The sequence below is a fragment of the Danio rerio genome, chromosome 4 (assembly GCF_049306965.1).
Source record: "Danio rerio strain Tuebingen ecotype United States chromosome 4, GRCz12tu, whole genome shotgun sequence".
Taxonomy (NCBI): domain Eukaryota; kingdom Metazoa; phylum Chordata; class Actinopteri; order Cypriniformes; family Danionidae; genus Danio; species Danio rerio.
Window position 1 is genome coordinate 9250980 of NC_133179.1, and position 26521 is coordinate 9277500.

General features: G+C 36.9%; 5 long non-coding RNA genes across 24 annotated transcripts in view; 1 reads left to right on the forward strand and 4 right to left on the reverse strand.

The window, feature by feature from the left end:
• LOC141381583 (uncharacterized) overlaps positions 1 to 26521 on the forward strand; it is a 52827-nt gene that overhangs the window by 7944 nt on the left and 18362 nt on the right. For 2 of the 14 annotated variants that reach the window (XR_012401835.1, XR_012401829.1), the window contains 7 exons: positions 4266 to 4332; positions 10894 to 10941; positions 12702 to 12768; positions 13739 to 13790; positions 18840 to 18887; positions 20649 to 20715; positions 21338 to 21742. This is a non-coding gene — a long non-coding RNA (uncharacterized lncRNA). Of the gene's footprint in view, positions 1 to 1975; positions 2056 to 3615; positions 3769 to 4265; positions 4333 to 5309; positions 5359 to 10893; positions 10942 to 12315; positions 12467 to 12701; positions 12769 to 13385; positions 13494 to 13738; positions 13791 to 18839; positions 18888 to 20648; positions 20716 to 21337; positions 21743 to 26521 lie in introns of those variants that run through there. The other 12 variants (XR_012401831.1, XR_012401833.1, XR_012401830.1 and 9 more) reach the window with 12 other exon arrangements.
• On the reverse strand, positions 245 to 3354 carry LOC103910403 (uncharacterized). The gene is made up of 4 exons (XR_012401883.1): positions 3113 to 3354; positions 2902 to 3004; positions 1800 to 2346; positions 245 to 658 (listed from the first exon to the last, which is right to left on the reverse strand). It is a non-coding gene; the product is annotated as an uncharacterized lncRNA (long non-coding RNA).
• On the reverse strand, positions 7409 to 12081 carry LOC141381586 (uncharacterized). 3 transcript variants are annotated; one of them, XR_012401877.1, is made up of 3 exons: positions 11837 to 12081; positions 10380 to 10461; positions 7409 to 8700 (listed from the first exon to the last, which is right to left on the reverse strand). It is a non-coding gene; the product is annotated as an uncharacterized lncRNA (long non-coding RNA). The 3 variants fall into 3 exon arrangements; XR_012401879.1 differs by having other exon boundaries at positions 10354 to 10461; XR_012401878.1 differs by having other exon boundaries at positions 10328 to 10461.
• LOC141381587 (uncharacterized) lies at positions 15401 to 20024 on the reverse strand. Of its 3 annotated transcripts, none has more exons than XR_012401881.1 (3): positions 19780 to 20024; positions 18343 to 18424; positions 15401 to 16663 (listed from the first exon to the last, which is right to left on the reverse strand). It is a non-coding gene; the product is annotated as an uncharacterized lncRNA (long non-coding RNA). The 3 variants fall into 3 exon arrangements; XR_012401882.1 differs by having other exon boundaries at positions 18317 to 18424; XR_012401880.1 differs by having other exon boundaries at positions 18291 to 18424.
• The window catches only part of LOC141381582 (uncharacterized), a 4596-nt gene continuing 1410 nt past the window's right edge, over positions 23336 to 26521 (reverse strand). Inside the window, exons 2-3 of one of the 3 annotated variants that reach the window (XR_012401826.1) lie at positions 26309 to 26390; positions 23336 to 24627 (exon numbers count right to left, since the gene is read on the reverse strand). This is a non-coding gene — a long non-coding RNA (uncharacterized lncRNA). Of the gene's footprint in view, positions 24628 to 26256; positions 26391 to 26521 lie in introns of all 3 variants that reach the window. The other 2 variants (XR_012401828.1, XR_012401827.1) reach the window with 2 other exon arrangements.

Below are 26521 nucleotides of genomic sequence, written 5' to 3' on the forward strand. Positions count from 1 at the left end.
CAGAGTTTGTCCAATTTGCTCTGAAGCCTCTTCTGATCTTAAAGTCCTTCATTAGCCGCCTCAGGTGTTTATCATCAGGTAATTCTGGAAAGTGGATCTTCAGGATCAGGATTTTTCACCTTAAGAAATAAAAAACTACTCTGTACTCCAGTTTCATGGATTGATGCAGATCCTCTTATTGTCCACAAGATGGAGCTGAAACTCTGATTTTGTGCATCTCTTTGTTATAAATGAAGCGGACTTGAAATGAAAACAAGTTTATTAGTCATTATATAATACATACTTTATTTGTTCAAACATGCCGTATGCACTCAGTGATCAGTCAAATGTTAAATGCTTTAAAAACCAACAGTGATTCCACAACAAAAATAAGTGAACGTTAGCCAAGACATGAAAATAAAATGAAGCTCTAAAATAAATTATTTAGAGATAATCAGGTTATTTCACCAATTTTTAAATATTAATGTATAATTCACTCATTTATGACTTCTCCATCAGCTCTACTAGGCGGCGTGAGCGGCAAACTAATATGGTATATTACTATTGTTATTGTTAATTAGTGAAAATTATAGATGTTTTCAGTTGTCTTGATTAAATATCAGGTTTATTCCACCAGATATTAATGTCTTACATTTTCTGAAGTTTTGTGTTGTGTTGTCTTAGGCCCCGTTTACACTAGTGCGTTTTAGTTTGAAAACGCATAAGTTTTGCTACGGTTACGCCATCCGTCCACACTACGCCGGAGTTCTCGAGCGCCGAAAACGGAGCTTTTTGAAAACGCTGGAAAGGCCGTTTTCATTCTAAAACGCTGCTGCTCCGTCTCAGTGTGGATGGGGAAAGACGGAGACATCTGAAAACGGAGGCGGGGCTGCAAACGTTCGCCTGTCTGATTGGGGCTTTTCCTCAATATTAAGTAGCCCACACACAGTTCAGTCTCGCATCCTCTTCTTGTAAGTTAAGACTTCGCAAGTTTGATCAAGGCTGCAGTCTCCCCCTTCTCAGTTTGATATGGAAAACATACCGAGGACACGGGTAAATCTTCAAAGGGAACAGTGTACTTTATAACTTCATTCACATCACCTTGGCTACGTTGTTTCACTTTCTCAACAATAAAATGTAAACATGATTTAAGAAACTGCCTATTTTCTTTTTAATATTAGAAAACTTAACAGACAGCAGAAATGTTGAGGCGTCGTGCTGCATATATGAGCGTCATCTTCACTGTGTGGATATTTATAACAAAACGGAGCCGATAACAACCGTTTCCTTTCAATTTCAGTGAAAATACGAAACGCACCCTCTCTTTTGCTGAATATCAGTTTTAATAATCGATAATTATAAAAGTATAACATACAATAAGTTTATACATTGTAGGAAATAAAGGCAAGCGATCAGTCAATCTACCTGGATTAATCATTAACTTATCTTTGCGCTTAACCAAAACATGTTACCCGTGAACAAGTAACTTAATAGATTCCAATGACCAAAGTCAGGGAATTGGCCTATGTCGTTAGATAAAGACAACAACATGAATGAAATATCACGTTTAGCAAATATAGTGAGATTACATCCAGCGGGAGATGCTTGATGAGTAGTCCGACAAGCAGAGCTCTCATCTGGGTAGAAATGCTGGAGCGCTTGCCCAAGAGTGTGTGTGTGGTCACGTGATGTGCGTTTTCAGCGTTTTGGTGTGGACGGAGAGCTGTTCAGAAACGCTGGGTAAAACGCAAGTGTGGACGCGGATCGTTTTCATTCTACAACGCCGTTTTAAAACTAAAACGCTATAGTGTAAACGGGGCCTTAAAGTGATAAGCACCTCTCATTATAAATGACTTATTTTCTGCAACAAAGAAAAACTAACTTTAGACTTCAGCTAACTTTAAAATACTGATATGTATATTTATATATACTACATAAAATTAAGTTAGTTGTTGTGTTTCTCCTACAAAATAAAGTCTGTGTTTGGGTCATACAGTCAATGAAATCAGAGCTGTGGGACGTGTGAATAGACTAGACAGTCCCTGTCATGCAGGATATCCACTCACTCATGGACAGGTAAGATGTTGTGAACTAAATAACTAAATTGTAACGCACTGATCTGACCTTGTGTATCTGTCTTTGATTCAGTAAACTGTATTTAGTCATCAGCTCACACAGAAATGAATCATCATTCATTTAAATCTGCCAAAAATAACCAATCAAGCTTTACTATAAGTGCATGATGAATGATCAGACCCTCTGAAGATTGACTGTGGTTCAACCTGTGTTGGAAGAGGAGTGTTTGTCATTGTTGATTCATCCATCTAGAACCATCCATAGACCCAGAGCTTTACATCTTCTTCATCACTGAAACAGAGAAAGAAAAATGATGGTGATTAATCTTTGTGTTAAACTAACATTTATTAGTTTTTTAACTGTTTAAACAAAACAAAATACTTTATGATCCCTAAAGCACATGCTGCACACTTTATAACCGAGATGAATGATTAGTATTGACTGTTAGGATTTTTTCTAAGTAGAGATATAAAAAGTGCAAATATAAAAGTGTAATGCATGTTTCTTCTTAGAATAACTAATCTGAGGTTATGAGTTTCTTTCAAACTCAGACTTGGAAGTGCTCAAAATGTTAAAAAGTCATTTCTGAGAATAATTTGTCTAAATCTGTGCTGTGCTCCCAGATGAAAAAAATAATAGAAACATGAAGTATTTATAGTGGCTTAAATGGTTATGATACTAACTGCATTAGTTTTAAAAGGAAATGCATTGGTCCCTGACGGTGGGTCTTGACAGGTAACCTTCTATGGAGATCTGATATATGACCATCTTTATGTTATGTATATTTGTAAACAGCCATTTTTAAAAAAACATGTTGTATATATGACAAATGTGTGAAATACAAACCTGAACTTGCAATATTGTTTTAGTGGTAACTGGATGGTAAACCTGAAGTCCTACTAGATTAGTTTGCAGATTCCAGCAGTATTGATATAAAAGCTGCCGAAATCTGCAAACAAGACACGGAAAAACACTTTAGAATAAAAGAATAGAATAAAGAATAAAAGAGGCTCGTGCATGTAAATAATAAATAAAGTCAAGCGCACATCTACTTTACCCAGAGTCTCGGAGGATTGCCCATTCATTCCTGAGTGTGTTTACATGAGCTTCTCAGTTCAGCTCTTTTAATCCATCAGTTTAAAGCTGATCTCGATCTTCTGCCGGTCGATACACTCTCAATAATAAATGAGTATATTTTATATACTCGAGTATATTTTAAATCTCTTAAATCTCTCTTCGCTGTTCACACGACTGACTGCGCGTCCACCTTGTGTTTACTTCCTTAATGCGGATACACCTATTGACCACAAGCCGGAGCTGAAGATCACCCATACACGAGTTGATTAGTCACGTTTTCTTGAGTATAATAATTAGACAATGCAGTCAGAATTAATTATTGTGCTTGTAATACGACATTAAACTATAAAAATAATCATTTTAAGTCTGTTTAAGCCTACAACGCGGACTTTATGTTGTAACTTGTAGCGCAGTTCTCCATCCGCCCCACTAGGGGGCGCGCACTGCTTCACGTTATGTCTAACTCGCAGCTTTCAGGTGTTTGACACTGACAGCATGAGGCTTGAAGATACAACAGGTAAAACAAATCCTGACAGCTCCGTGATTGTATTATAATATCTATAAACAACACACAAACAAACTGAACAGACACGCCGCGCTGTAAAGTGCAGGAATACAGTGACAAGAGACGCACCTGTAAGTAACTTTACCGTGTTTTCTCCGTATTGTTTGTGTTGACGTTTGATTTTTATGTCGTTTCCCAAAGCAGGACATGTCAGTTTAGCTCAACATAAACATATAAAAGTCACACTGTTCTAATCTTATCAGAGTTGTGTTTAAAATGTTTTATTTATTGAGCATTATGACTGTCTTCCTTAATTTAATCGGCTTTATTGCAGACTTTCATGACATGATGCTCTCATGCTAAACTAGTGCTGTGTTGATTTTATAATGAATTATGTCATATATTAAACGTTTTTAAATATGTTTGTCACTATTAATATACATTTTATAATTACTATTGTTATCTTTTATAATTTATAGTATATTCTGTATTATTTGGGCTGTAAAAGCTGAATAATCAATATTTGTACATAGTTCTATAGTTTAATATCAGGTGGAGCGTATAGTTGAACTGAACAGTTGGGCCAATGCGAGTCTCTTTAATAAATCTTTTTATTGAATTATTTCAGTGTCCCGTTAACCAGACGCTGAAACACAGAGATCATTTGAAGACAATAACCTCAACATCAACAGCACGTGAGTCACACAGCGTTCATTCATTCACAGTCAAGCATTTATTATAATGAAGGGTTTTATGAGTGTTTCTATATTTGTGTGTTGATTTATTAAGACTTTTCAGTTCTTGTTTAATTGTCCATTTTAAATGCTTTAGGCTTTGTTTATTAGGTTTTCCTAATATCAATGTTTCAGTTTAATGATTAATGTATTTACCTTTTTTCATTCTTTAATATTTGTATATTACTAGATGTGTTTGTAGTCTAATAGTGACTTTTTTCAGCTGTTAAAAATTTTTACACTTAATTATTTTTTTTTTTTATTATATTGGCATATATGGTTAACTTCAAAATAACCAAGAGAAGAGTTCTTAATATGTCCAGTGATGGCCAAGTGGTCAGAGCAAAGGGTTGGAGATCCAAGGCCATCACAAGAGACGTGGGTTCGAATCACCACGATGATACTGAAATTATCCAGAAAGTTCATTTTAGGCTGTTTTTGGGGTCAAAAAAAAAAATTTTCTTTCCTTTTTTTTTTCTTCTGCTCCTCCTCTCTCAGTCCTGCCCCTCTCTGCCACACCTCTTTCACACCTGCTGCTTGTTATCCCACTTATTTCTCAGTCCTGCCTTTCTGTCTTATACCTCCCAGGTATGCCACATGTTTTTAGGTCCGTGTTTTCCACGGCTGTGTAGCCGCGTTGCCTGTTACCATCTCCGACATTCTTCCGATAGCTGCCACTTGTCTCTTACCGCCCCAGGTACCTTCTCACATTTCTTCTGGTGTCCACCTCTTGTCATTACACTTTCATTCTGGTATCCGCCTCTTGTCTTGTACCGCCCCAGGTACTTTGCTGTATCCACAGCTGTCTTTGGTGGGATTCGAACCCATGCCTCATCCGTAACCTTGTCCTTAACCAACGGTGCTTGCCACTAGTGCCATCGTGGCTTTCACAATGAGAACTGAACTTCGCGCAGCTTTGTCTTTTCTTTTCACAACAGTTTAACATAAACATGAAAGGGATTCGAACCCCGGCCTCCAAGATGAAAGGTAAGTGCTCTACCCACTGACCCATCAGGTCTGTGCAGCAGATTGCTGTCTTTAATGGGGTTTTATAGATATGTTTATGGCGAATACAAAAAAATTGTAGCAGTATAGGGATTCAAACCCATGTTTTCATGCTTTAATGTCAATTATTCTCCCACTGTACTACAGAATATGGTGATTATTGTGACACATTTTTGTCTATAGCTATAGATAAAGCTGCAGGTACATTTAAATGTTTGCAATAGTGGGATTCGAACCCACGTCTCTGTGATGTACAAAAAAAAGTTTCATTTAGCGAACAATTATCCCCTACACCACAGAGACAGAGATGATCAGTGTATCTTGTTTTCAGAGTATTTCCTGTTTTCAGTCCAGCTTCAGCATTAATTCAATAAACTTCACATTAGCATTTTAAAGTTTGCAAGACTGGGACTCAAACCCACGACTCTGCGTTATAAAAAAATGCAAAGAGCGAACGATTATCTTCTGTGCCACAGAGGAAAAAACAATTGGTTGATGATTGTTTTGAGAGTAATTGTTGGTTTTACTTCAGTTTAGGTATAAATTATTGTACATTTCAGTTAGCAAGAGTGGGACGCGAACCCTTGTCTCTGCGATGTAAAAAATGCAAAGAGCAAATAATTATCCTCTACACCACAGAGGCAGGAACAGTTGCAGTTTGGTTGTTTTGACAGTAATTCTTGTTCTTAGCTTAAGCATTAATTACAATAAATGTAGCATTGGCAAGAGTGGGATTCAAACCCTCATCTCTGCTATGTAAAAGATGCAAAGAGCAAATAATTATCCTCTGCACCACAGAGCCAGGATCGATTGCCCTTTGTTTGTTCTGAGAATAATTCTTGTTTTTAATTATAATAGATTTCTCTTTAGCAATAGTGGGTTTGAAACCCACATCTCTGCGATCGAAAAGTCTCAAAGTGTGAACATTTATCTTCTGCCCCACAGAGGCAGCAACAATTGCTGTGTGCCTTTTTTGATAGTAATGTTTGAATTCCATGCAGGTGAATTATATTTCAATTTTATATTCATGCAGAGTCAGGTATTGAACTCAGGTCAGCAAGAAAACCTCACTGTTACATGACGACACACTAACCACTAGGCTATGGGGACTGAGATGCAGATTCACTCTGATGGCTAATTTAATCATATCTCAGTCACATCCTTAAAATTTCCTTGATTAACAGCTTCACCTGATTTCAATTAAGACTGTAAGTTCACTCAGGAAAGTGGCTCATCAGGAGCAGATGCTGATCTGATCTCTTACAGCTCTCTATTATATGTAAACCTGCCACTTAATGCCAACAAATATTCAGTGTTGAAAGTTGTGAAAATTTCCTAAAAGAGATTTGAACACACGTTACACTAAGACACTAATAGTCTCAGAATATATTTTGTCCCTCATGTTATGCCTTTACAACATATCTGCTGGTTCAGCTCATGAAGAAATATTGTATATATAGTGCTGAAGAGGGATTTGAACTTCAGGCTTAAGCACAGAAACTTTTTATACATTTATTTTGTCAGACTGTGTTCATGACTCATAACTTATTAAGTTCAAGCCCATTATCTGTTCACATGTTGCATATTTTCTGTATTTCTGCTGTTCAACTATTTTTTTAGATAATTTAAAAATGTCACACGTTCACACAACTATCAATAAAGCAAAATCAAATGAATGACCAAAGTAAAGAACACCAAATAAACTGATATATTATAAAAATGCATTAATAACTTGATAAATGTATTTTCCACATCCTCAGTTTCGTCTCATAAATGTTTTGTAATTATTTGAACAGCAGAGTTTGTCAAATTTGCTCTGAAGCCTCTTCTGATCTTAAAGTCCTTCATTAGCCGCCTCAGGTGTTTATCATCAGGTAATTCTGGAAAGTGGATCTTCAGGATCAGGATTTTTCACCTTAAGAAATAAACTACTCTGTACTCCAGTTTCATGGATTGATGCAGATCCTCTTATTGTCCACAAGATAGAGCTGAAACTCTGATTTCGTGCATCTTTGTTATAAATGAAGCGGACTTGAAATGAAAACAAGTTTATTAGTCATTATATAATACATACTTTATTTGTTTAAACATGCGTATGCACTCAGTAATCAGTCACACGTTACTTTAAATGCCTTGTTAAGAATCTGTCAACAGTGATTTGACATCGAAAATAAGTGAACATTACCCAAAACATGTGAAAATAAAATTGAGAATATACTAAAATCATAGTTTAGTTCACCAATTTATGAATATTAATCTTCAATCTTCTCACTTATGACTTGTCGAAGTTCTCCATCATCTCCACTAGGCAGCGTGAGAGATCCTGCAGTGACCATAGCTAGCCATTTAGATTTTTATTCATTCTCAGGATATGAATTCTTATTATCAACAATTAAATGTGAACGGCGTCCTATGGTGACATTTAACTGGTAAGAATAGTTACAGATATCAAGAACTATATTTCCTAAGCCACAGTCACACTGCTCTTTTTGTCCCATAGACTTCCATCCATATGCACATGCATGCAGCAGACTGGAACCGCAAGCTGGTGTGATGAGTTTCTCATGTAATGTAATGTGTATTTATATAGCGCATTCATCGTGTATGGCCATACACCTAAAACGCTTCACAATCAAGAGGGATGGGGAGGTCTCTCCGCACCACCACCAGAGTGCAGCATTCATGATGTGATGAAAGCCACAGGATAACTACGCCAGTGCTTCACCACACATTAGCTATAGGGGGAGTACAGAGACAGTGATAGAGCCAATTCTGTGGATGGGGAAGATTGGGAGGACATGATGGATAAGGGCAGATGAAGGGAATTTAGCCAGGACACTGGGGTTACACCCCTACTCTTTAGAAGAAGTGCCATGGATTTTCCGATGACCACAAAGAGTCAGGATTTCAGTTTAACGTCTCATCCGAAGACAGATGTGGCTGCATTTAAAAGTTCAAGATTGGTGACTGGCGAAATCACATTATACGATTGTGTGAGAGAAATGGAAGATCAAAACAAGACCTCTCTATGCAGAAATGTAAAATATGAAGCAGTCGCTCGCTTTATCATTGTCTAATCATCATCTTTTATCCTGCCCCTTTTCACAGTGCCGTATCTCACATGCTCAAACCCGAGTGTGACTGTGGCTTTACTCAGTTCAGTTTAGTAAACTTGCCCACAACCAACGGTGCGGGTTCGAAATTCCTGATATTGCATTTGCTTAACAGGATATGAAGTCTTGATGTGAAGAATGCTGATTGTTGATGTCTAGAATTCAGACCCAGAGAATGAATGAGTCAAAACAACTTGCTGCAACCTGCAACCTGAAAGTCAAAAGAACAATAACAGCTGTTAATATCACTCAATGACACATAGTTCAGTAAAACAGCAAATAAAACAGACACACAGTGCAGATAAAATGAAAATGAATGAAATAAAAGGAATCAAGCGTCAAATGACTTGTTACTTTCTGCCACAAAACACTTTAGATTTTATCCAACTTCAAAATACTGATATTCATATGCAACGTAAAATGAAGTGAGTTGATGTGTTTCTCCAACAAAATAAAGTCTGTGTTTGGGTCATTCAGTCACAAAAGTAGAGTTGTGGGACGTGTGAATAGATCAGACAGTCCCTGTCATGCAGAACATCCACTCATGGGGCTCTATCATACACCCGGCGCAACAAGGCGCAAGACGTGTTTGCCCCGACGTGTTGCTATTTTCAGACCAGCGCAACACTAATTTTCCAGTTTTCCGCCACGTTGTTTAAATAGCAAATCTATTTGCGCCACTTTGTGGACTCATGGGTGTTTTGGTCTAGAAAGGGGTGTGTTACGGTGCATTGCTGGCGCGTTGCTATTTTGAGGAACTGAAATAAACTGCACTAGCACTGCTGAAAGCAGGTCTAAAGTCCAGCGAAGAGTGCGTTAGTTATGCGCTTCGCTTACACATTGCTTAATACACTCGGGATGTACAGCAATACAGAAATCATCACCTTGGAATTATAAGGTTTTATCTGCATTCTGAATGATTTTGAGATATTGAGCTTCAAAGTTTTCGCGTTCCATAGCAAACAGTATGTGTGTAACATTTGTTTTTTGAAATAAAACATCTTAAAATGTAAACAACGTATAAAAGACATTTCATAATGTAAATGAGTTGTCATTTAAAAAGAATGCCAATAACTCAATTTTGACAGAAATGTCAGACAGAACCTTATAAGTCTAAATGACGAAACGTCTTTACAAATGAAAATGAATTAAAGGAATAAAATATAATAAAATGTATTACTTTCTATGTAATTATAAAAGAACACTGCCTCCATGCCTTCTTCATCTCAGGGGGCTTTTTTCAGTTTATTCACGACAACTTGCTTTTGTATAATGTTATTATTATTAGTAGTATTTATTATATGCATATTTATATTTGTTTTAATAAAAACACGCTTAGATTTGTCCACCTGTCCAAAATAGTTTTGACAAAAATCTTTGCGCTTAACAAACTAAATTAATTATGTAGGGTAATGGATGTCCTCAGCAGAGTGCGTTCAACACTGTTTCCTTATCCACCAAAGAGAGAAAGAGAATGGGAGATGAGTCTCTGATTGGTTTATACTCAAAACACACCCATAACTCATTAGGAGATTAAGCAGAACCCTGTTGGACCATGCGACGCGGCGCAAAGTGTATTTTTCTGTCCTTAAAATAGCAAAAGTGGATTGGGACGCACGCTTAATGCGTTTGCACCTTGCGCTTCAGACTTTGCTCCTAGATTGTTCAAATAGAGCCCAAGGGCAGGTGAGATGTTGTTTTGAACTAAATAACTAAATTGTAACGCACTGATCTGACCTTGCGCATCTGTTATTTGATAAACTGTATTTAGTCATCAGCTCACACAGAAATTAATGATCATTCATTCAAATCTGCCCAAATAACCAATCAAGCTTTACTATAAGTGCATGATGAAGGATCAGACCCTCTGAAGTTTGGCTGTGGTTTGACCTGTGTTGGAAAAGGAGTGTTTGTCATTGACTTATCCATCTTGAACCATCCATAGACCCAGAGCTTTACATCTTCTTCATCACTGAAACAGAGAAAAGAAAAAATGATGGTGATTAATCTTTGTGGTGAACTAAAATATTTATTATTATTATGTAAAACAAAATACTTTATGATCCCTAAAACACATGCTGCAGACTACATACCCGAAATGAATGAATAGTATTGACTATTAGGATTTTTTATTTTTATGTAGCTACATAAATAGTGCACAAAGATATTGTCAACATAAAAGTGTAATGTGTGTTTTAAAATGTATAATCTGAGGTTATGGGTTTCTTTCAAAATCAGACTTGGAAGTAGGCATCGTAACCGTTTTAAGGTTTACCGGGGTTTGGAAAAGTCAAGGTTTTTAAACCACCCAAAATGTTCTGCTATACTGTTCCTATACGGTATATGTAAGATAACTATTATTATTTTTTACATTTTTTTTGTTTTGTTTTTTGTTTCACAACAGTATCCTAAAAGCAGAAAAGATCTCCAAACACGCCTTTTCATGATTGAGGTAAAGCTGGATTTATATTCACACATTCAGACTTTCTCCTTAATAATATAATCTCTGAGAAGTTTTATTTGCACATTCAAAATGGTGAAATCATATTAGCAGCCAATGGCTGTCAAAGTACAACACTGTTGGCAGTCTATTAAATAGTGCTAATGTCGTATTCAAGTCATACTTACATGCGATTTCAGACTGAATATTCAAAGCACCATGGTAAACAATATAAGGAGTATGTCACAAGTTGCCACTGAACGAATGTGTGAATCTAAAACAAACTTTACTGCTATCTGTTCAAGTTGTGTTTTTCAAGCTAATGAAGACAGCAGAAGTCATATTGTCATATTTGTGTTTAAAGGGGGAAAAACTTCTTGTTTTTTTTACCCAAACTTTTAAAAAGAGCATATTTTAGAGCAGTAATCACAATACAGTAAAACTGAAACCATGATAAAAAAAAAACAGAAGAAACCCTTGAAGAATTTAGGGTTACAATAGTAACTGCATTGGTTTAAATAGAAAATGCATTGGTCCTTGTGGGTCTTTACTGGTAACCTTCTATACCATGTGGAGACCTGATATATGACCAAACCATATATGAACACATAAATTTATAGCTAAAACATTTAAACAAATATCTCCATGTTATGTATATTTGTAAACAGCCAATTTAAAAACATGTTGTATACATGACATATGTGTGAAATGCAAACCTGAACTTGCAATATTGTTTTAGTGGTAACTGGATGATAAATCTGAAGTCCTACTAGATTAGTTTGCAGATTCCAGCAGTATTGATAAAAAAGCTGCTCAAATTTGCAAACAAGACACAGAAAAACACTTAAGCGGTGAACAAAAGCGGCGCACGTGCATGAAAATAAAGTCAAGCGCACATCTACTTTACCCAGAGTCTCGGAGGATTGCCCATTCATTCCTGAGTGTTTACATGAGCTTCTCAGTTCAGCTCTTTTAATCCATCAGTTTAAAGCTGATCTCGATCTTCTGCCGGTCGAGACACTCACGAACTCAAGCATGTTGTGAAATATCCTCGAGAACATTAAAATCTCTTAAATCTCTCTTCGCTGTTCACACGACTGACTGCGCGTCCACCTTGTGTTTACTTCATTAATGCGGATACACCTATTGACCACAAGCTGGAGCTGAAGATCACCCATACACGAGTTGATTAGTCACGTTTTCTTGAGTATAATAATTAGACAATGCAGTCAGAATTAATTATTGTGCTTGTAATACGCTATTAAATTATAAAAATAATAATGTTAAGCCTGTTTAAGCCTACAACGCGGACTTTATGTTATAAACTGTAGCGCAGTTCTCCATCCGCTCTACTAGGGGGCGCTTCAGCTTCAGGTGTTTGACACTCACTGACAGCATGAGGCTTGACGATACAACACGTAAAACAAATCCTGACAGCTCCGTGATTGTATTATAATATCTGTAAACAACACATAAACAAACTGAACAGACACGCCGCGCTGTAAAGTGCAGGAATACAGTGACAAGAGACGCACCTGTAAGTAACTTTACCGTGTTTTCTCCGTATTGTTTGTGTTGACGTTTGATTTTTATGTCGTTTCCCAAAGCAGGACATGTCAGTTTAGCTCAACATAAACATATAAAAGTCACACTATTTTATATACATACACACATTTGTACGTATTTCTATAGTTTAATATCAGGTATAGTTGAACTGAACAGTTGGGCCAATGCGAGTCTCTTTAATAAATCTTTTTGTTTAATTATTTCAGTGTCCCGTTAACCAGACGCTGAAACACAGAGATCATTTGAAGACAACAACCTCAACATCAACAGCACGTGAGTCACACAGCGTTCATTCATTCACAGTCAAGCATTTATTATAATGAAGGGTTTTATGAGTGTTTCTATATTTGTGTGTTGATTTATTAAGACTTTTCAGTTCTTGTTTAATTGTCCATTTTAAATGCTTTAGGCTTTGTTTATTAGGTTTTCCTAATATCAATGTTTCAGTTTAATGATTAATGTATTTACCTTTTTTCATTCTTTAATATTTGTATGTTACTAGATGTGTTTGTAGTCTAATAGTGACTTTTTTCAATTGTTATAGTTTATTTCACTTAATTTTTTTTATCATATTGGCATATTTGGTTAACTTCAAAATAACCAAGAGAACAATTCTTAATATGTCCAGTGATGGCCAAGTGGTCAGAGCAAAGGGTTAGAGATCCAAGGCCATCACAAGAGACGTGGGTTCGAATCACCACGATGATACTGAAATTATCCAGAAAGTTCATTTTAGGCCGTTTTTGGGGTCAAAAAAAAAGTTTCCTTTCCTTTTTTTTTCTTTTGCTCCTCCTCCTCGTTTTCTCTCAGCTCCACCTTTCCCCACCACACCTGCTGCCCGTTTGCACGCTCATTTCTCAGTCCTGCCTTCCTCTCTTGTATTTCCTCAGGTACGCACCCAGTTTCTGGTCCGTGTTGTTCATGACTGGTTAGCCGCTCTGCCTGTTACCGACGCTCCCATTTTTCCGATGACCACATTTTGTCTCGTACCGCCCCAGGTACCATCTCACATTTCTTCCGGTATCCGCGCCTTGTCTCTTACCGTTACTCCTTCATTCCTGTATCCATCGCTTGTACTGTACCGCCCCAGGTACTTTGCTGTATCCACAGCTGTCTTTGGTGGGATTCGAACCCATGCCTCATCCGTAACCTTGTCCGCAACCAATGGTGCTTGCCACTAGTGCCATCGTGGCTTTCACACTGAGAGCTAAACTTCGCGCAACTTTGTCTTTTCTTTTCACAGCAGTTTAGCATAAACATTAAAGGGATTTGAACCCCGGTCTCCAAGATGAAAGGTGAGTGCTCTACCCACTGACCCATTAGGTCTGTGCAGCAGATTGCTGTCTTTGATGGGGTTTTATAGATATGTTTATGGCGAATACATAAAAATTGTAGCATTAGTGGGATTCAATCCCATGCTTTCATGCTTGAATGGCAATTATTCTCCCACTGTACTACAGGAGATGTTGGTTTCATCCTACAAATTCTTGTCTAAAGCTATAGACAGAGCTGCAGGTACATTTAAATGTTTGCAATGGTGGGATTCGAACCCTTAAATATGAATTTGTGAAGAACGAACATTTATCCTCTAGGCCACAATGGCAGCAATGATTGACACATGATTGTTTAGAGAGTAATTCTTGCTTTTACTTCAGTTTAAGTATAAATTATAATACAATACACTTCACAATAGTGGGATTCGAACCCATATCTTTGCGATATGAAAATGCGAAGATCTATTAATTATCTTCTGCGCCACAGAGGCATCAGCAATTCCTACATCGTTTTTCAGAGAGTAATTCCTGCATTTACTTCAACGTATGCTTTTGAGTTTCATGTAGGTGATTTATATTGTTAGCTTTGAGATTGCAGCAGAGGAAGGACTCGAACTCGGGTCAACAAGAACACCACAATATCACATGCTGACGCACTAACCACTAGGCTATAGACTCTGAGTTGCATAGATGTTCAATGGACATTTTAATCATATCTCAATCACATCCTTAAAATTTCCTTGATTAACAGCTTCACCTGATTTCAATTAAGACTGTTAGTTCACTCAGGAAAGTGGCTCATCAGGAGCAGACGCTGATCTGATCTCTTACAGCTCTCTATTATATGTAAACCTGCCACTTAATGCCAGCAAATATTCAGTGTTGAAAGTTGTGAAAATTTCCTAAAAGAGATTTGAACACACGTTACACTAAGACACTAATAGTCTCAGAATATATTTTGTCCCTTGTGTTATGCCTTTACAACATATCTGCTGGTTCAGCTCATGAAGAAATATTGTATATATAGTGCTGAAGAGGGATTTGAACTTCAGGCTTAAGCACAGAAACTTTTTATACATTTATTTTGTCAGACTGTGTTCATGACTCATAACTTATTAAGTTCAAGCCCATTATCTGTTCACATGTTGCATATTTTCTGTATTTCTGCTGTTCAACTAATTTTTAGATAATTTTAAAATGTCACACGTTCACACAACTATTAATAAAGCAAAATCAAATGAATGACCAAAGTAAAGAACACCAAATAAACTGATATATTATAAAAATGCATTAATAACTTAATAAATGTATTTTCCACATCCTCAGTTTCGTCTCATAAATGTTTTGTAATTATTTGAACAGCAGAGTTTGTCAAATTTGCTCTGAAGCCTCTTCTGATCTTAAAGTCCTTCATTAGCCGCCTCAGGTGTTTATCATCAGGTAATTCTGGAAAGTGGAACTTCAGGATCAGGATTTTTCACCTTAAGAAATAAAAAACTACTCTGTACTCTAGTTTCATGGATTAATGCAGATCCTCTTATTGTCCACAAGATGGAGCTGAAACTCTGATTTCGTGCATCTTTGTTATAAATGAAGCGGACTTGAAATGAAAACAAGTTTATTAGTCATTATATAATACAAATTTTATTTGTTTAAACATGCGTATGCACTCAGTAATCAGTCACACGTTACTTTAAATGCCTTGTTAAGAATCTGTCAACAGTGATTTGACATCAAATATAAATGAACATTACCCAAAACATGTGAAAATAAAATTGAGAATATACTAAAATCATAGTTTAGTTTACCAATTTATGAATATTAATCTTCAATCTTCTCACTTATGACTTGTCGAAGTTCTCCATCATCTCCACTAGGCAGCGTGAGAGATCCTGCAGTGACCATAGCTAGCCATTTAGATTTTTATTCATTCTCAGGATATGAATTCTTATTATCAACAATTAAATGTGAACGGCGTCCTATGGTGACATTTAACTGGTAAGAATAGTTACAGATATCAAGAACTATATTTCCTGAGCCACAGTCACACTGCTCTTTTTGTCCCATAGACTTCCATCCATATGCACATGCATGCAGCAGACTGGAACCGCAAGCTGGTGTGATCAGTTTCTCATGTAATGTAATGTGTATTTATATAGCGCATTCATCGTGTATGGCCATACACCTAAAACACTTCACAATCAAGAGGGATGTGGAGGTCTCTCCGCACCACCACCAGAGTGCAGCATCCATGATGTGATGAAAGCCACAGGATAACGAGGCCAGTGCTTCACCACACACCAGCTATAGGGGGAGTACAGAGACAGTGATAGAGCCAATTCTGTGGATGGGGAGGACATGATGGATAAGGGCAGATGAAGGGAATTTAGCCAGGACACTGGGGTTACACCCCTACTCTTTAGAAGAAGTGCCATGGATTTTCCGATGACCACAAAGAGTCAGGATTTCAGTTTAACGTCTCATCCGAAGACAGATGTCGCTGCATTTAAAAGTTCAAGATTGGTGACTGGCGAAATCACATTATACGATTGTGTGAGAGAAATAGAAGATCAAAACAAGACCTCTCTGTGCAGAAATGTAAAATATGAAGCAGTCGCTCGCTTTATCATTGTCTAATCATCATCTTTTATCCTGCCCCTTTTCACAGTGCCGTATCTCACATGCTCAAACCCGAGTGTGACTGTGGCTTTACTCAGTTCAGTTTAGTAAACTTGCCCACAACCAACGGTGTGGGTTCGAAATTCAGTTCAATTCCTGATATTGCATTTGCTTAACAGGATATGAAGTCTTAATGTGAAGAATGCTGTTTGTTGATGTCGAGAATTCAGACCCAGAGAATGAATGAGTCAAAACAACTTGCTGAAACCTGCAACCTGAAAGTCAAAAGAACAATGACAGCTGTTAATATCACTCAATGACACATAGTTCAGTAAAACAGCAAATAAAACAGACACACAGTGCAGATAAAATGAAAATGAATGAAATAAAAGGATTCGAGCGTCAAATGACTTGTTACTTTCTGCCACAAAACACTTTAGATTTTATCCAACTTCAAAATACTGATATTCATATGCAACGTAAAATGATGTGAGTTGATGTGTTTCTCCAACAAAATAAAGTCTGTGTTTGGGTCATTCAATCACAAAAGCAGAGTTGTGGGACGTGTAAATAGATCAGACAGTCCCTGTCATGCAGAACATCCACTCATGGGGCTCTATCATACACCCGGCGCAACAAGGCGCAAGACGTGTTTGCCCCGACGTGTTGCTATTTTCAGACCAGCGCAACACTAATTTTCCAGTTTTCCGCCATGTTGTTTAAATAGCAAATCTATTTGCGCCACTTTGTGGACTCATGGGTGTTTTGGTCTAGAAAGGGGTGTGTTACGGTGCATTGCTGGCGCGTTGCTATTTTGAGGAACTGAAATAAACTGCACTAGCACTGCTGAAAGCAGGTCTAAAGTCCAGCGAAGAGTGCGTTAGTTATGCGCTTCGCTTACACATTGCTTAATACACTCAGGATGTACAGCAATACAGAAATCGTCACCTCGAAATTATAAGGTTTTATCTGCATTCTGAATGATTTTGAGATATTGAGCTTCAAAGTTTTCGCGTTCCATAGCAAACAGTATGTGTGTAACAATTGTTTTTTGAAATAAAACATCTTAAAATGTAAACAATGTATAAAAGACATCCCATAATGTAAATGAGTTGTCATTTAAAAAGAATGTCAATAACTCAATTTTGACAGAAATGTCAGACAGAACCTTATAAGTCTAAATGACGAAACGTCTTTACAAATGAAAATGAATTAAAGGAATAAAATATAATAAAATGAATTACTTTCTATGTAATTATAAAAGAACACTTCCTCCATGCCTTCTTCATCTCAGGGGGCTTTTTTCAGTTTATTCACGACAACTTGCTTTTGTATAATGTTATTATTATTAGTAGTAGTATTTATTATATGCATATTTATATTTGTTTTAATAAAAACACGCTTAGATTTGTCCACCTGTCCAAAATAGTTTTGACAAAAATCTTTGCGCTTAACAAACTAAATTAATTATGTAGGGTAATGGATGTCCTCAGCAGAGTGCGTTCAACACTGTTTCCTTATCCACCAAAGAGAGAAAGAGAATGGGAGATGAGTCTCTGATTGGTTTATATTCAAAACACACCCATAACTCATTAGGAGATTAAGCAGAACACTGTTGGACCATGCGCCGCGGCGCAAAGTGTATTTTTCTGTCCTTAAAATAGCAAAAGTGGATTGGGACGCACGCTTAATGCGTTTGCACCTTGCGCTTCAGACTTTGCTCCTAGATTGTTAAAATAGAGCCCAAGGGCAGGTGAGATGTTGTGAACTAAATAACTAAATTGTAACGCACTGATCTGACCTTGCGCATCTGTTATTTGATAAACTGTATTTAGTCATCAGCTCACACAGAAATTAATGATCATTCATTCAAATCTGCCCAATTAACCAATCAAGCTTTACTATAAGTGCATGATGAAGGATCAGACCCTCTGAAGTTTGGCTGTGGTTTGACCTGTGTTGGAAAAGGAGTGTTTGTCATTGACTTATCCATCTTGAACCATCCATAGACCCAGAGCTTTACATCTTCTTCATCACTGAAACAGAGAAAAGAAAAAATGATGGTGATTAATCTTTGTGGTGAACTAAAATATTTATTATTATTATGTAAAACAAAATACTTTATGATCCCTAAAACACATGCTGCAGACTACATACCCGAAATGAATGAATAGTATTGACTATTAGGATTTTTTATTTTTATGTAGCTACATAAATAGTGCACAAAGATATTGTCAACATAAAAGTGTAATGTGTGTTTTAAAATGAATAATCTGAGGTTATGGGTTTCTTTCAAAATCAGACTTGGAAGTAGGCATCGTTTACCGGGGTTTGGAAAAGTCAAGGTTTTTAAACCACCCAAAATGTTCTGCTATACTGTTCCTATACGGTATATGTAAGATAACGATTATTATTTTTTTTACTTTTGTTTTGTTTTTTGTTTCACAACAGTATCCTAAAAGCAGAAAAGATCTCCAAACACGCCTTTTCATGATTGAGGTAAAGCTGGATTTATATTCACACATTCAGACTTTCTCCTTAATAATATAATCTCTGAGAAGTTTTATTTGCACATTCAAAATGGTGAAATCATATTAGCAGCCAATGGCTGTCAAACTACAACACTGTTGGCAGTCTATTAAATAGTGCTAATGTCGTATTCAAGTCATACTTACATGCGATTTCAGACTGAATATTCAAAGCACCATGGTAAACAATACAAGTATGTCACAAGTTGCCACTGAACGAATGTGCGAATCTAAAACTAACTTTACTGCTATCTGTTCTAGTTGTGTTTTTCAAGCTAATGAAGACAGCAGAAGTCATATTGTCATATTTGTGTTTAAAGGGGGAAAAACTTCTTGTTTTTTTTACCCAAACTTTTAAAAAGAGCATATTTTAGAGCAGTAATCACAATACAGTAAAACTGAAACCATGATAAAAAAAAACAGAAGAAACCCTTGAAGGATTTAGGGTTACAATAGTAACTGCATTGGTTTAAATAGAAAATGCATTGGTCCTTGTGGGTCTTTACTGGTAACCTTCTATACCATGTGGAGACCTGATATATGACCAAACCATATATGAACACATAAATTTATAGCTAAAACATTTAAACAAATATCTCCATGTTATGTATATTTGTAAACAGCCAATTTAAAAACATGTTGTATATATGACATATGTGTGAAATGCAAACCTGAACTTGCAATATTGTTTTAGTGGTAACTGGATGGTAAACCTGAAGTCCTACTAGATTAGTTTGCAGATTCCAGCAGTATTGAAAAAAAAAGCTGCTCAAATTTGCAAACAAGACACAGAAAAACACTTAAGCGGTGAACAAAAGCGGCGCACGTGCATGAAAATAAAGTCAAGCGCACATCTACTTTACCCAGAGTCTCGGAGGATTGCCCATTCATTCCTGAGTGTTTACATGAGCTTCTCAGTTCAGCTCTTTTAATCCATCAGTTTAAAGCTGATCTCGATCTTCTGCCGGTCGAGACACTCACGAACTCAAGCGTGTTGTAAAATATCCTCGAGAACATTAAAATCTCTTAAATCTCTCTTCGCTGTTCACAAGACTGACTGCGCGTCCACCTTGTGTTTACTTCATTAATGCGGATACACCTATTGACCACAAGCCGGAGCTGAAGATCACCCATACACGAGTTGATTAGACACGTTTTCTTGAGTATAATAATTAGACAATGCAGTCAGAATTAATTATTGTGCTTGTAATACGCTATTAAATTATAAAAATAATAATGTTAAGCCTGTTTAAGGCTACAACGCGGACTTTATGTTATAAACTGTAGCGCAGTTCTCCATCCGCTCTACTAGGGGGCGCTTCAGCTTCAGGTGTTTGACACTCACTGACAGCATGAGGCTTGACGATACAACACGTAAAACAAATCCTGACAGCTCCGTGATTGTATTATAATATCTGTAAACAACACATAAACAAACTGAACAGACACGCCGCGCTGTAAAGTGCAGGAATACAGTGACAAGAGACGCACCTGTAAGTAACTTTACCGTGTTTTCTCCGTATTGTTTGTGTTGACGTTTGATTTTTATGTCGTTTCCCAAAGCAGGACATGTCAGTTTAGCTCAACATAAACATATAAAAGTCACACTATTTTATATGGATACATACACACATTTGTACGTATTTCTATAGTTTAATATCAGGTATAGTTGAACTGAACAGTTGGGCCAATGCGAGTCTCTTTAATAAATCTTTTTGTTTAATTATTTCAGTGTCCCGTTAACCAGACGCTGAAACACAGAGATCATTTAAAGACAATAACGTCAACATCAACAGCACGTGAGTCACACAGCGTTCATTCATTCACAGTCAAGCATTTATTATAATGAAGGGTTTTATGAGTGTTTCTATATTTGTGTGTTGATTTATTAAGACTTTTCAGTTCTTGTTTTAATTGTCCATTTTAAATGCTTTAGGCTTTGTTTATTAGGTTTTCCTAATATCAATGTTTCAGTTTAATGATTAATGTATTTACCTTTTTTCATTCTTTAATATTTGTATATTACTAGATGTGTTTGTAGTCTAATAGTGACTTTTTTCAATTGTTATAGTTTATTTCACTTAATTTTTTTTTATTATATTGGCAAATTTGGTTAACTTCAAAATAACCAAGAGAACAACTCTTAATATGTCCAGTGATGGCCAAGTGGTCAGAGCAAAGGGTTAAAGATCCAAGGCCATCACAAGAGACGTGGGTTTGAATCACCACGATGATACTGAAATTATCTAGAAAGTTCATTTTAGGCCGTTTTTGGGGTCAAAAAAAAAGTTTTCTTTCCTTTTTTTTATTTCTTTTGCTCCTCCTCCTCGTTCTCTCTCAGCTCCACCTTTCCCCACCACACCTGCTGCCCGTTTGCACGCTCATTTCTCAGTCCTGCCTTCCTCTCTTGTATTTCCTCAGGTATGCACCCAGTTTCTGGTCCGTGTTGTTCATGACTGGTTAGCCGCTCTGCCTGTTACCGACGCTCCCATTTTTCCGATGACCACATTTTGTCTCGTACCGCCCTAGGTACCATCTCACATTTCTTCCGGTATCCGCGCCTTGTCTCTTACCGTTACTCCTTCATCCCTGTATCCGCCGCTTGTACTGTACCGCCCCAGGTACTTTGTTGTATCCACAGCTGTCTTTAGTGGGACTCGAACCCATGCCTCATCCGTAACCTTGTCCGCAACCAATGGTGCTTGCCACTAGTGCCATCATGGCTTTCACACTGAGAGCTAAACTTCGCGCAACTTTGTCTTTTCTTTTCACAGCAGTTTAACATAAACATTAAAGGGATTCGAACCCCGGTCTCCAAGATGAAAGGTGAGTGTTCTACCCACTGACCCATTAGGTCTGGGTAGTGGATTGCTGTCTTTAATGGGGTTTTATAGATATGTTTATGGCGAATACATAAAAATTGTAGCATTAGTGGGATTCAATTCCATGCTTTCATGCCTGAATGGCAATTATTCTCCCACTGTACTACAGGAGATGTTGGTTTCATCCTACAAATTCTTGTCTAAAGCTATAGACAGAGCTGCAGGTACATTTAAATGTTTGCAATAGTGGGATTCGAACCCATAAATATGAAGTTGTCAAGAACGAACACTTATCCTCTAGGCCACAATGGCAGCAATGATTGACACATGATTGTTTAGAGAGTAATTCTTGCTTTTACTTCAGTTTAAGTATAAATTATAGTATAATACACTTCACAATAGTGGGATTCGAACCCATGTCTTTGCAATATGAAAATGCGAAGATCTATTAATTATCTTCTGCGCCACGACGTATCAGCAATTCCTACATCGTTTTTCAGAGAGTAATTCCTGCACTTACTTCAACGTATGCTTTTGAATTTCATGTAGGTGATTTATATTGTTAGCTTTGAGATTGCAGCAGAGGAAGGAATCGAACTCGGGTCAGCAGGAACACCTCAGTATCACATGCTGACGCACTAACCACTAGGCTATAGACTCTGAGTTGCATAGATGTTCAATGGACATTTTAATCAAATCTCAATCACATCCTTAAAATTTCCTTGATTAACAGCTTCACCTGATTTCAATTAAGACTGTTAGTTCACTCAGGAAAGTGGCTCATCAGGAGCAGACGCTGATCTGATCTCTTACAGCTCTCTATTATATGTAAACCTGCCCCTTAATGCCAACAAATTTTCAGTGTTGAAAGTTGTGAAAATTTCCTAAGAGAGATTTGAACACACGTTACACTAAGACACTAATAGTCTCAGAATATATTTTGTCCATTGTGTTATGCCTTTACAACATATCTGCTGGTTCAGCTCATGAAGAAATATTGTATATATAGTGCTGAAGAGGGATTTGAACTTCAGGCTTAAGCACAGAAACTTTTTATACATTTATTTTGTCAGACTGTGTTCATGACTCATAACTTATTAAGTTCAAGCCCATTATCTGTTCACATGTTGCATATTTTCTGTATTTCTGCTGTTCAACTAATTTTTAGATAATTTTAAAATGTCACACGTTCACAACTATTAATAAAGCAAAATCAAATAAATGACCAAAGTAAAGAACACCAAATGAACTGATATATTATAAAAATGCATTAATAACTTAATAAATGTATTTTCCACATCCTCAGTTTCGTCTCATAAATGTTTTGTTTTTTGTATGTTTTGTAATTATTTGAACAGCAGAGTTTGTCAAATTTGCTCTGAAGCCTCTTCTGATCTTAAAGTCCTTCATTAGCCGCCTCAGGTGTTTATCATCAGGTAATTCTGGAAAGTGGAACTTCAGGATCAGGATTTTTCACCTTAAGAAATAAAAAACTACTCTGTACTCCAGTTTCATGGATTGATGCAGATCCTCTTATTGTCCACAAGATGGAGCTGAAACTCTGATTTCGTGCATCTTTGTTATAAATGAAGCGGACTTGAAATGAAAACAAGTTTATTAGTCATTATATAATACAAACTTTATTTGTTTAAACATGCGTATGCACTCAGTGATCAGTCACACGTTACTTTAAATGCCTTGTTAAGAATCTGTCAACAGTGATTTGACATCGAAAATAAGTGAACATTACCCAAAACATGTGAAAATAAAATTGAGAATATACTAAAATCATAGTTTAGTTCACCAATTTATGAATATTAATCTTCAATCTTCTCACTTATGACTTGTCGAAGTTCTCCATCATCTCCACTAGGCAGCGTGAGAGATCCTGCAGTGACCATAGCTAGCCATTTAGATTTTTATTCATTCTCAGGATATGAATTCTTATTATCAACAATTAAATGTGATTGGCGTCCTATGGGGACATTTAACTGGTAAGAATAGTTACAGATATCAAGAACTATATTTCCTGAGCCACAGTCACACTGCTCTTTTTGTCCCATAGACTTCCATCCATATGCACATGCATGCAGCAGACTGGAACCGCAAGCTGGTGTGATGAGTTTCTCATGTAATGTAATGTGTATTTATATAGCGCATTCATCGTGTATGGCCATACACCTAAAACGCTTCACAATCAAGAGGGATGTGGAGGTCTCTCCGCACCACCACCAGAGTGCAGCATCCATGATGTGATGAAAGCCACAGGATAACGAGGCCAGTGCTTCACCACACACCAGCTATAGGGGGAGTACAGAGACAGTGATAGAGCCAATTCTGTGGATGGGGAAGATTGGGAGGACATGATGGATAAGGGCAGATGAAGGGAATTTAGCCAGGACACTGGGGTTACACCCCTACTCTTTAGAAGAAGTGCCATGGATTTTCCGATGACCACAAAGAGTCACGATTTCAGTTTAACGTCTCATCCGAAGACAGATGTCGCTGCATTTAAAAGTTCAAGATTGGTGACTGGCGAAATCACATTATACGATTGTGTGAGAGAAATGGAAGATCAAAACAAGACCTCTCTGTGCAGAAATGTAAAATATGAAGCAGTCGCTCGCTTTATCATTGTCTAATCATCATCTTATATCCTGCCCCTTTTCACAGTGCCGTATCTCACATGCTCAAACCCGAGTGTGACTGTGGCTTTACTCAGTTCAGTTTAGTAAACTTGCCCACAACCAACGGTGCGGGTTCGAAATTCCTGATATTGCATTTGCTTAACAGGATATGAAGTCTTGATGTGAAGAATGCTGATTGTTGATGTCTAGAATTCAGACCCAGAGAATGAATGAGTCAAAACAACTTGCTGAAACCTGCAACCTGAAAGTAAAAGAACAATGACAGCTGTTAATATCACTCAATGACACATAGTTCAGTAAAACAGCAAATAAAACAGACACACAGTGCAGATAAAATGAAAATGAATGAAATAAAAGTAATCGAGCGTCAAATGACTTGTTACTTTCTGCCACAAAACACTTTAGATTTTATCCAACTTCAAAATACTGATATTCATATGCAACGTAAAATGAAGTGAGTTGATGTGTTTCTCCAACAAAATAAAGTCTGTGTTTGGGTCATTCAATCACAAAAGCAGAGTTGTGGGACGTGTGAATAGATTAGACAGTCCCTGTCATGCAGAACATCCACTCATGGGGCTCTATCATACACCCGGCGCAACAAGGCGCAAGACGTGTTTGCCCCGACGTGTTGCTATTTTCAGACCAGCGCAACACTAATTTTCCAGTTTTCCGCCATGTTGTTTAAATAGCAAATCTATTTGCGCCACTTTGTGGACTCATGGGTGTTTTGGTCTAGAAAGGGGTGTGTTACGGTGCATTGCTGGCGCGTTGCTATTTTGAGGAACTGAAATAAACTGCACTAGCACTGCTGAAAGCAGGTCTAAAGTCCAGCGAAGAGTGCGTTAGTTATGCGCTTTGCTTACACATTGCTTAATACACTCAGGATGTACAGCAATACAGAAATCGTCACCTCGAAATTATAAGGTTTTATCTGCATTCTGAATGATTTTGAGATATTGAGCTTCAAAATTTTCGCGTTCCATAGCAAACAGTATGTGTGTAACATTTGTTTTTTGAAATAAAACATCTTAAAATGTAAACAACATATAAAAGACATTCCATAATGTAAATGAGTTGTCATTTAAAAAGAATGCCAATAACTCAATTTTGACAGAAATGTCAGACAGAACCTTATAAGTCTAAATGACGAAACGTCTTTACAAATGAAAATGAATTAAAGGAATAAAATATAATAAAATGAATTACTTTCTATGTAATTATAAAAGAACACTTCCTCCATGCCTTCTTCATCTCAGGGGGCTTTTTTCAGTTTATTCACGACAACTTGCTTTTGTATAATGTTATTATTATTAGTAGTAGTATTTATTATATGCATATTTATATTTGTTTTAATAAAAACAAGCTTAGATTTGTCCACCTGTCCAAAATAGTTTTGACAAAAATCTTTGCGCTTAACAAACTAAATTAATTATGTAGGGTAATGGATGTCCTCAGCAGAGTGCGTTCAACACTGTTTCCTTATCCACCAAAGAGAGAAAGAGAATGGGAGTTGAGTCTCTGATTGGTTTATACTCAAAACACACCCATAACTCATTAGGAGATTAAGCAGAACCCTGTTGGACCATGCGCCGCGGCGCAAAGTGTATTTTTCTGTCCTTAAAATAGCAAAAGTGGATTGGGACGCACGCTCAATGCGTTTGCACCTTGCGCTTCAGACTTTGCTCCTAGATTGTTAAAATAGAGCCCAAGGGCAGGTGAGATGTTGTTGTGAACTAAATAACTAAATTGTAACGCACTGATCTGACCTTGCGCATCTGTTATTTGATAAACTGTATTTAGTCATCAGCTCACACAGAAATTAATGATCATTCATTCAAATCTGCCCAAATAACCAATCAAGCTTTACTATAAGTGCATGATGAAGGATCAGACCCTCTGAAGTTTGGCTGTGGTTTGACCTGTGTTGGAAAAGGAGTGTTTGTCATTGACTCATCCATCTTGAACCATCCATAGACCCAGAGCTTTACATCTTCTTCATCACTGAAACAGAGAAAAGAAAAAATGATGGTGATTAATCTTTGTGGTAAACTAAAATATTTATATATTATTATGTAAAACAAAATACTTTATGATCAATAAAACACATGCTGCAGACTACATACCCGAAATGA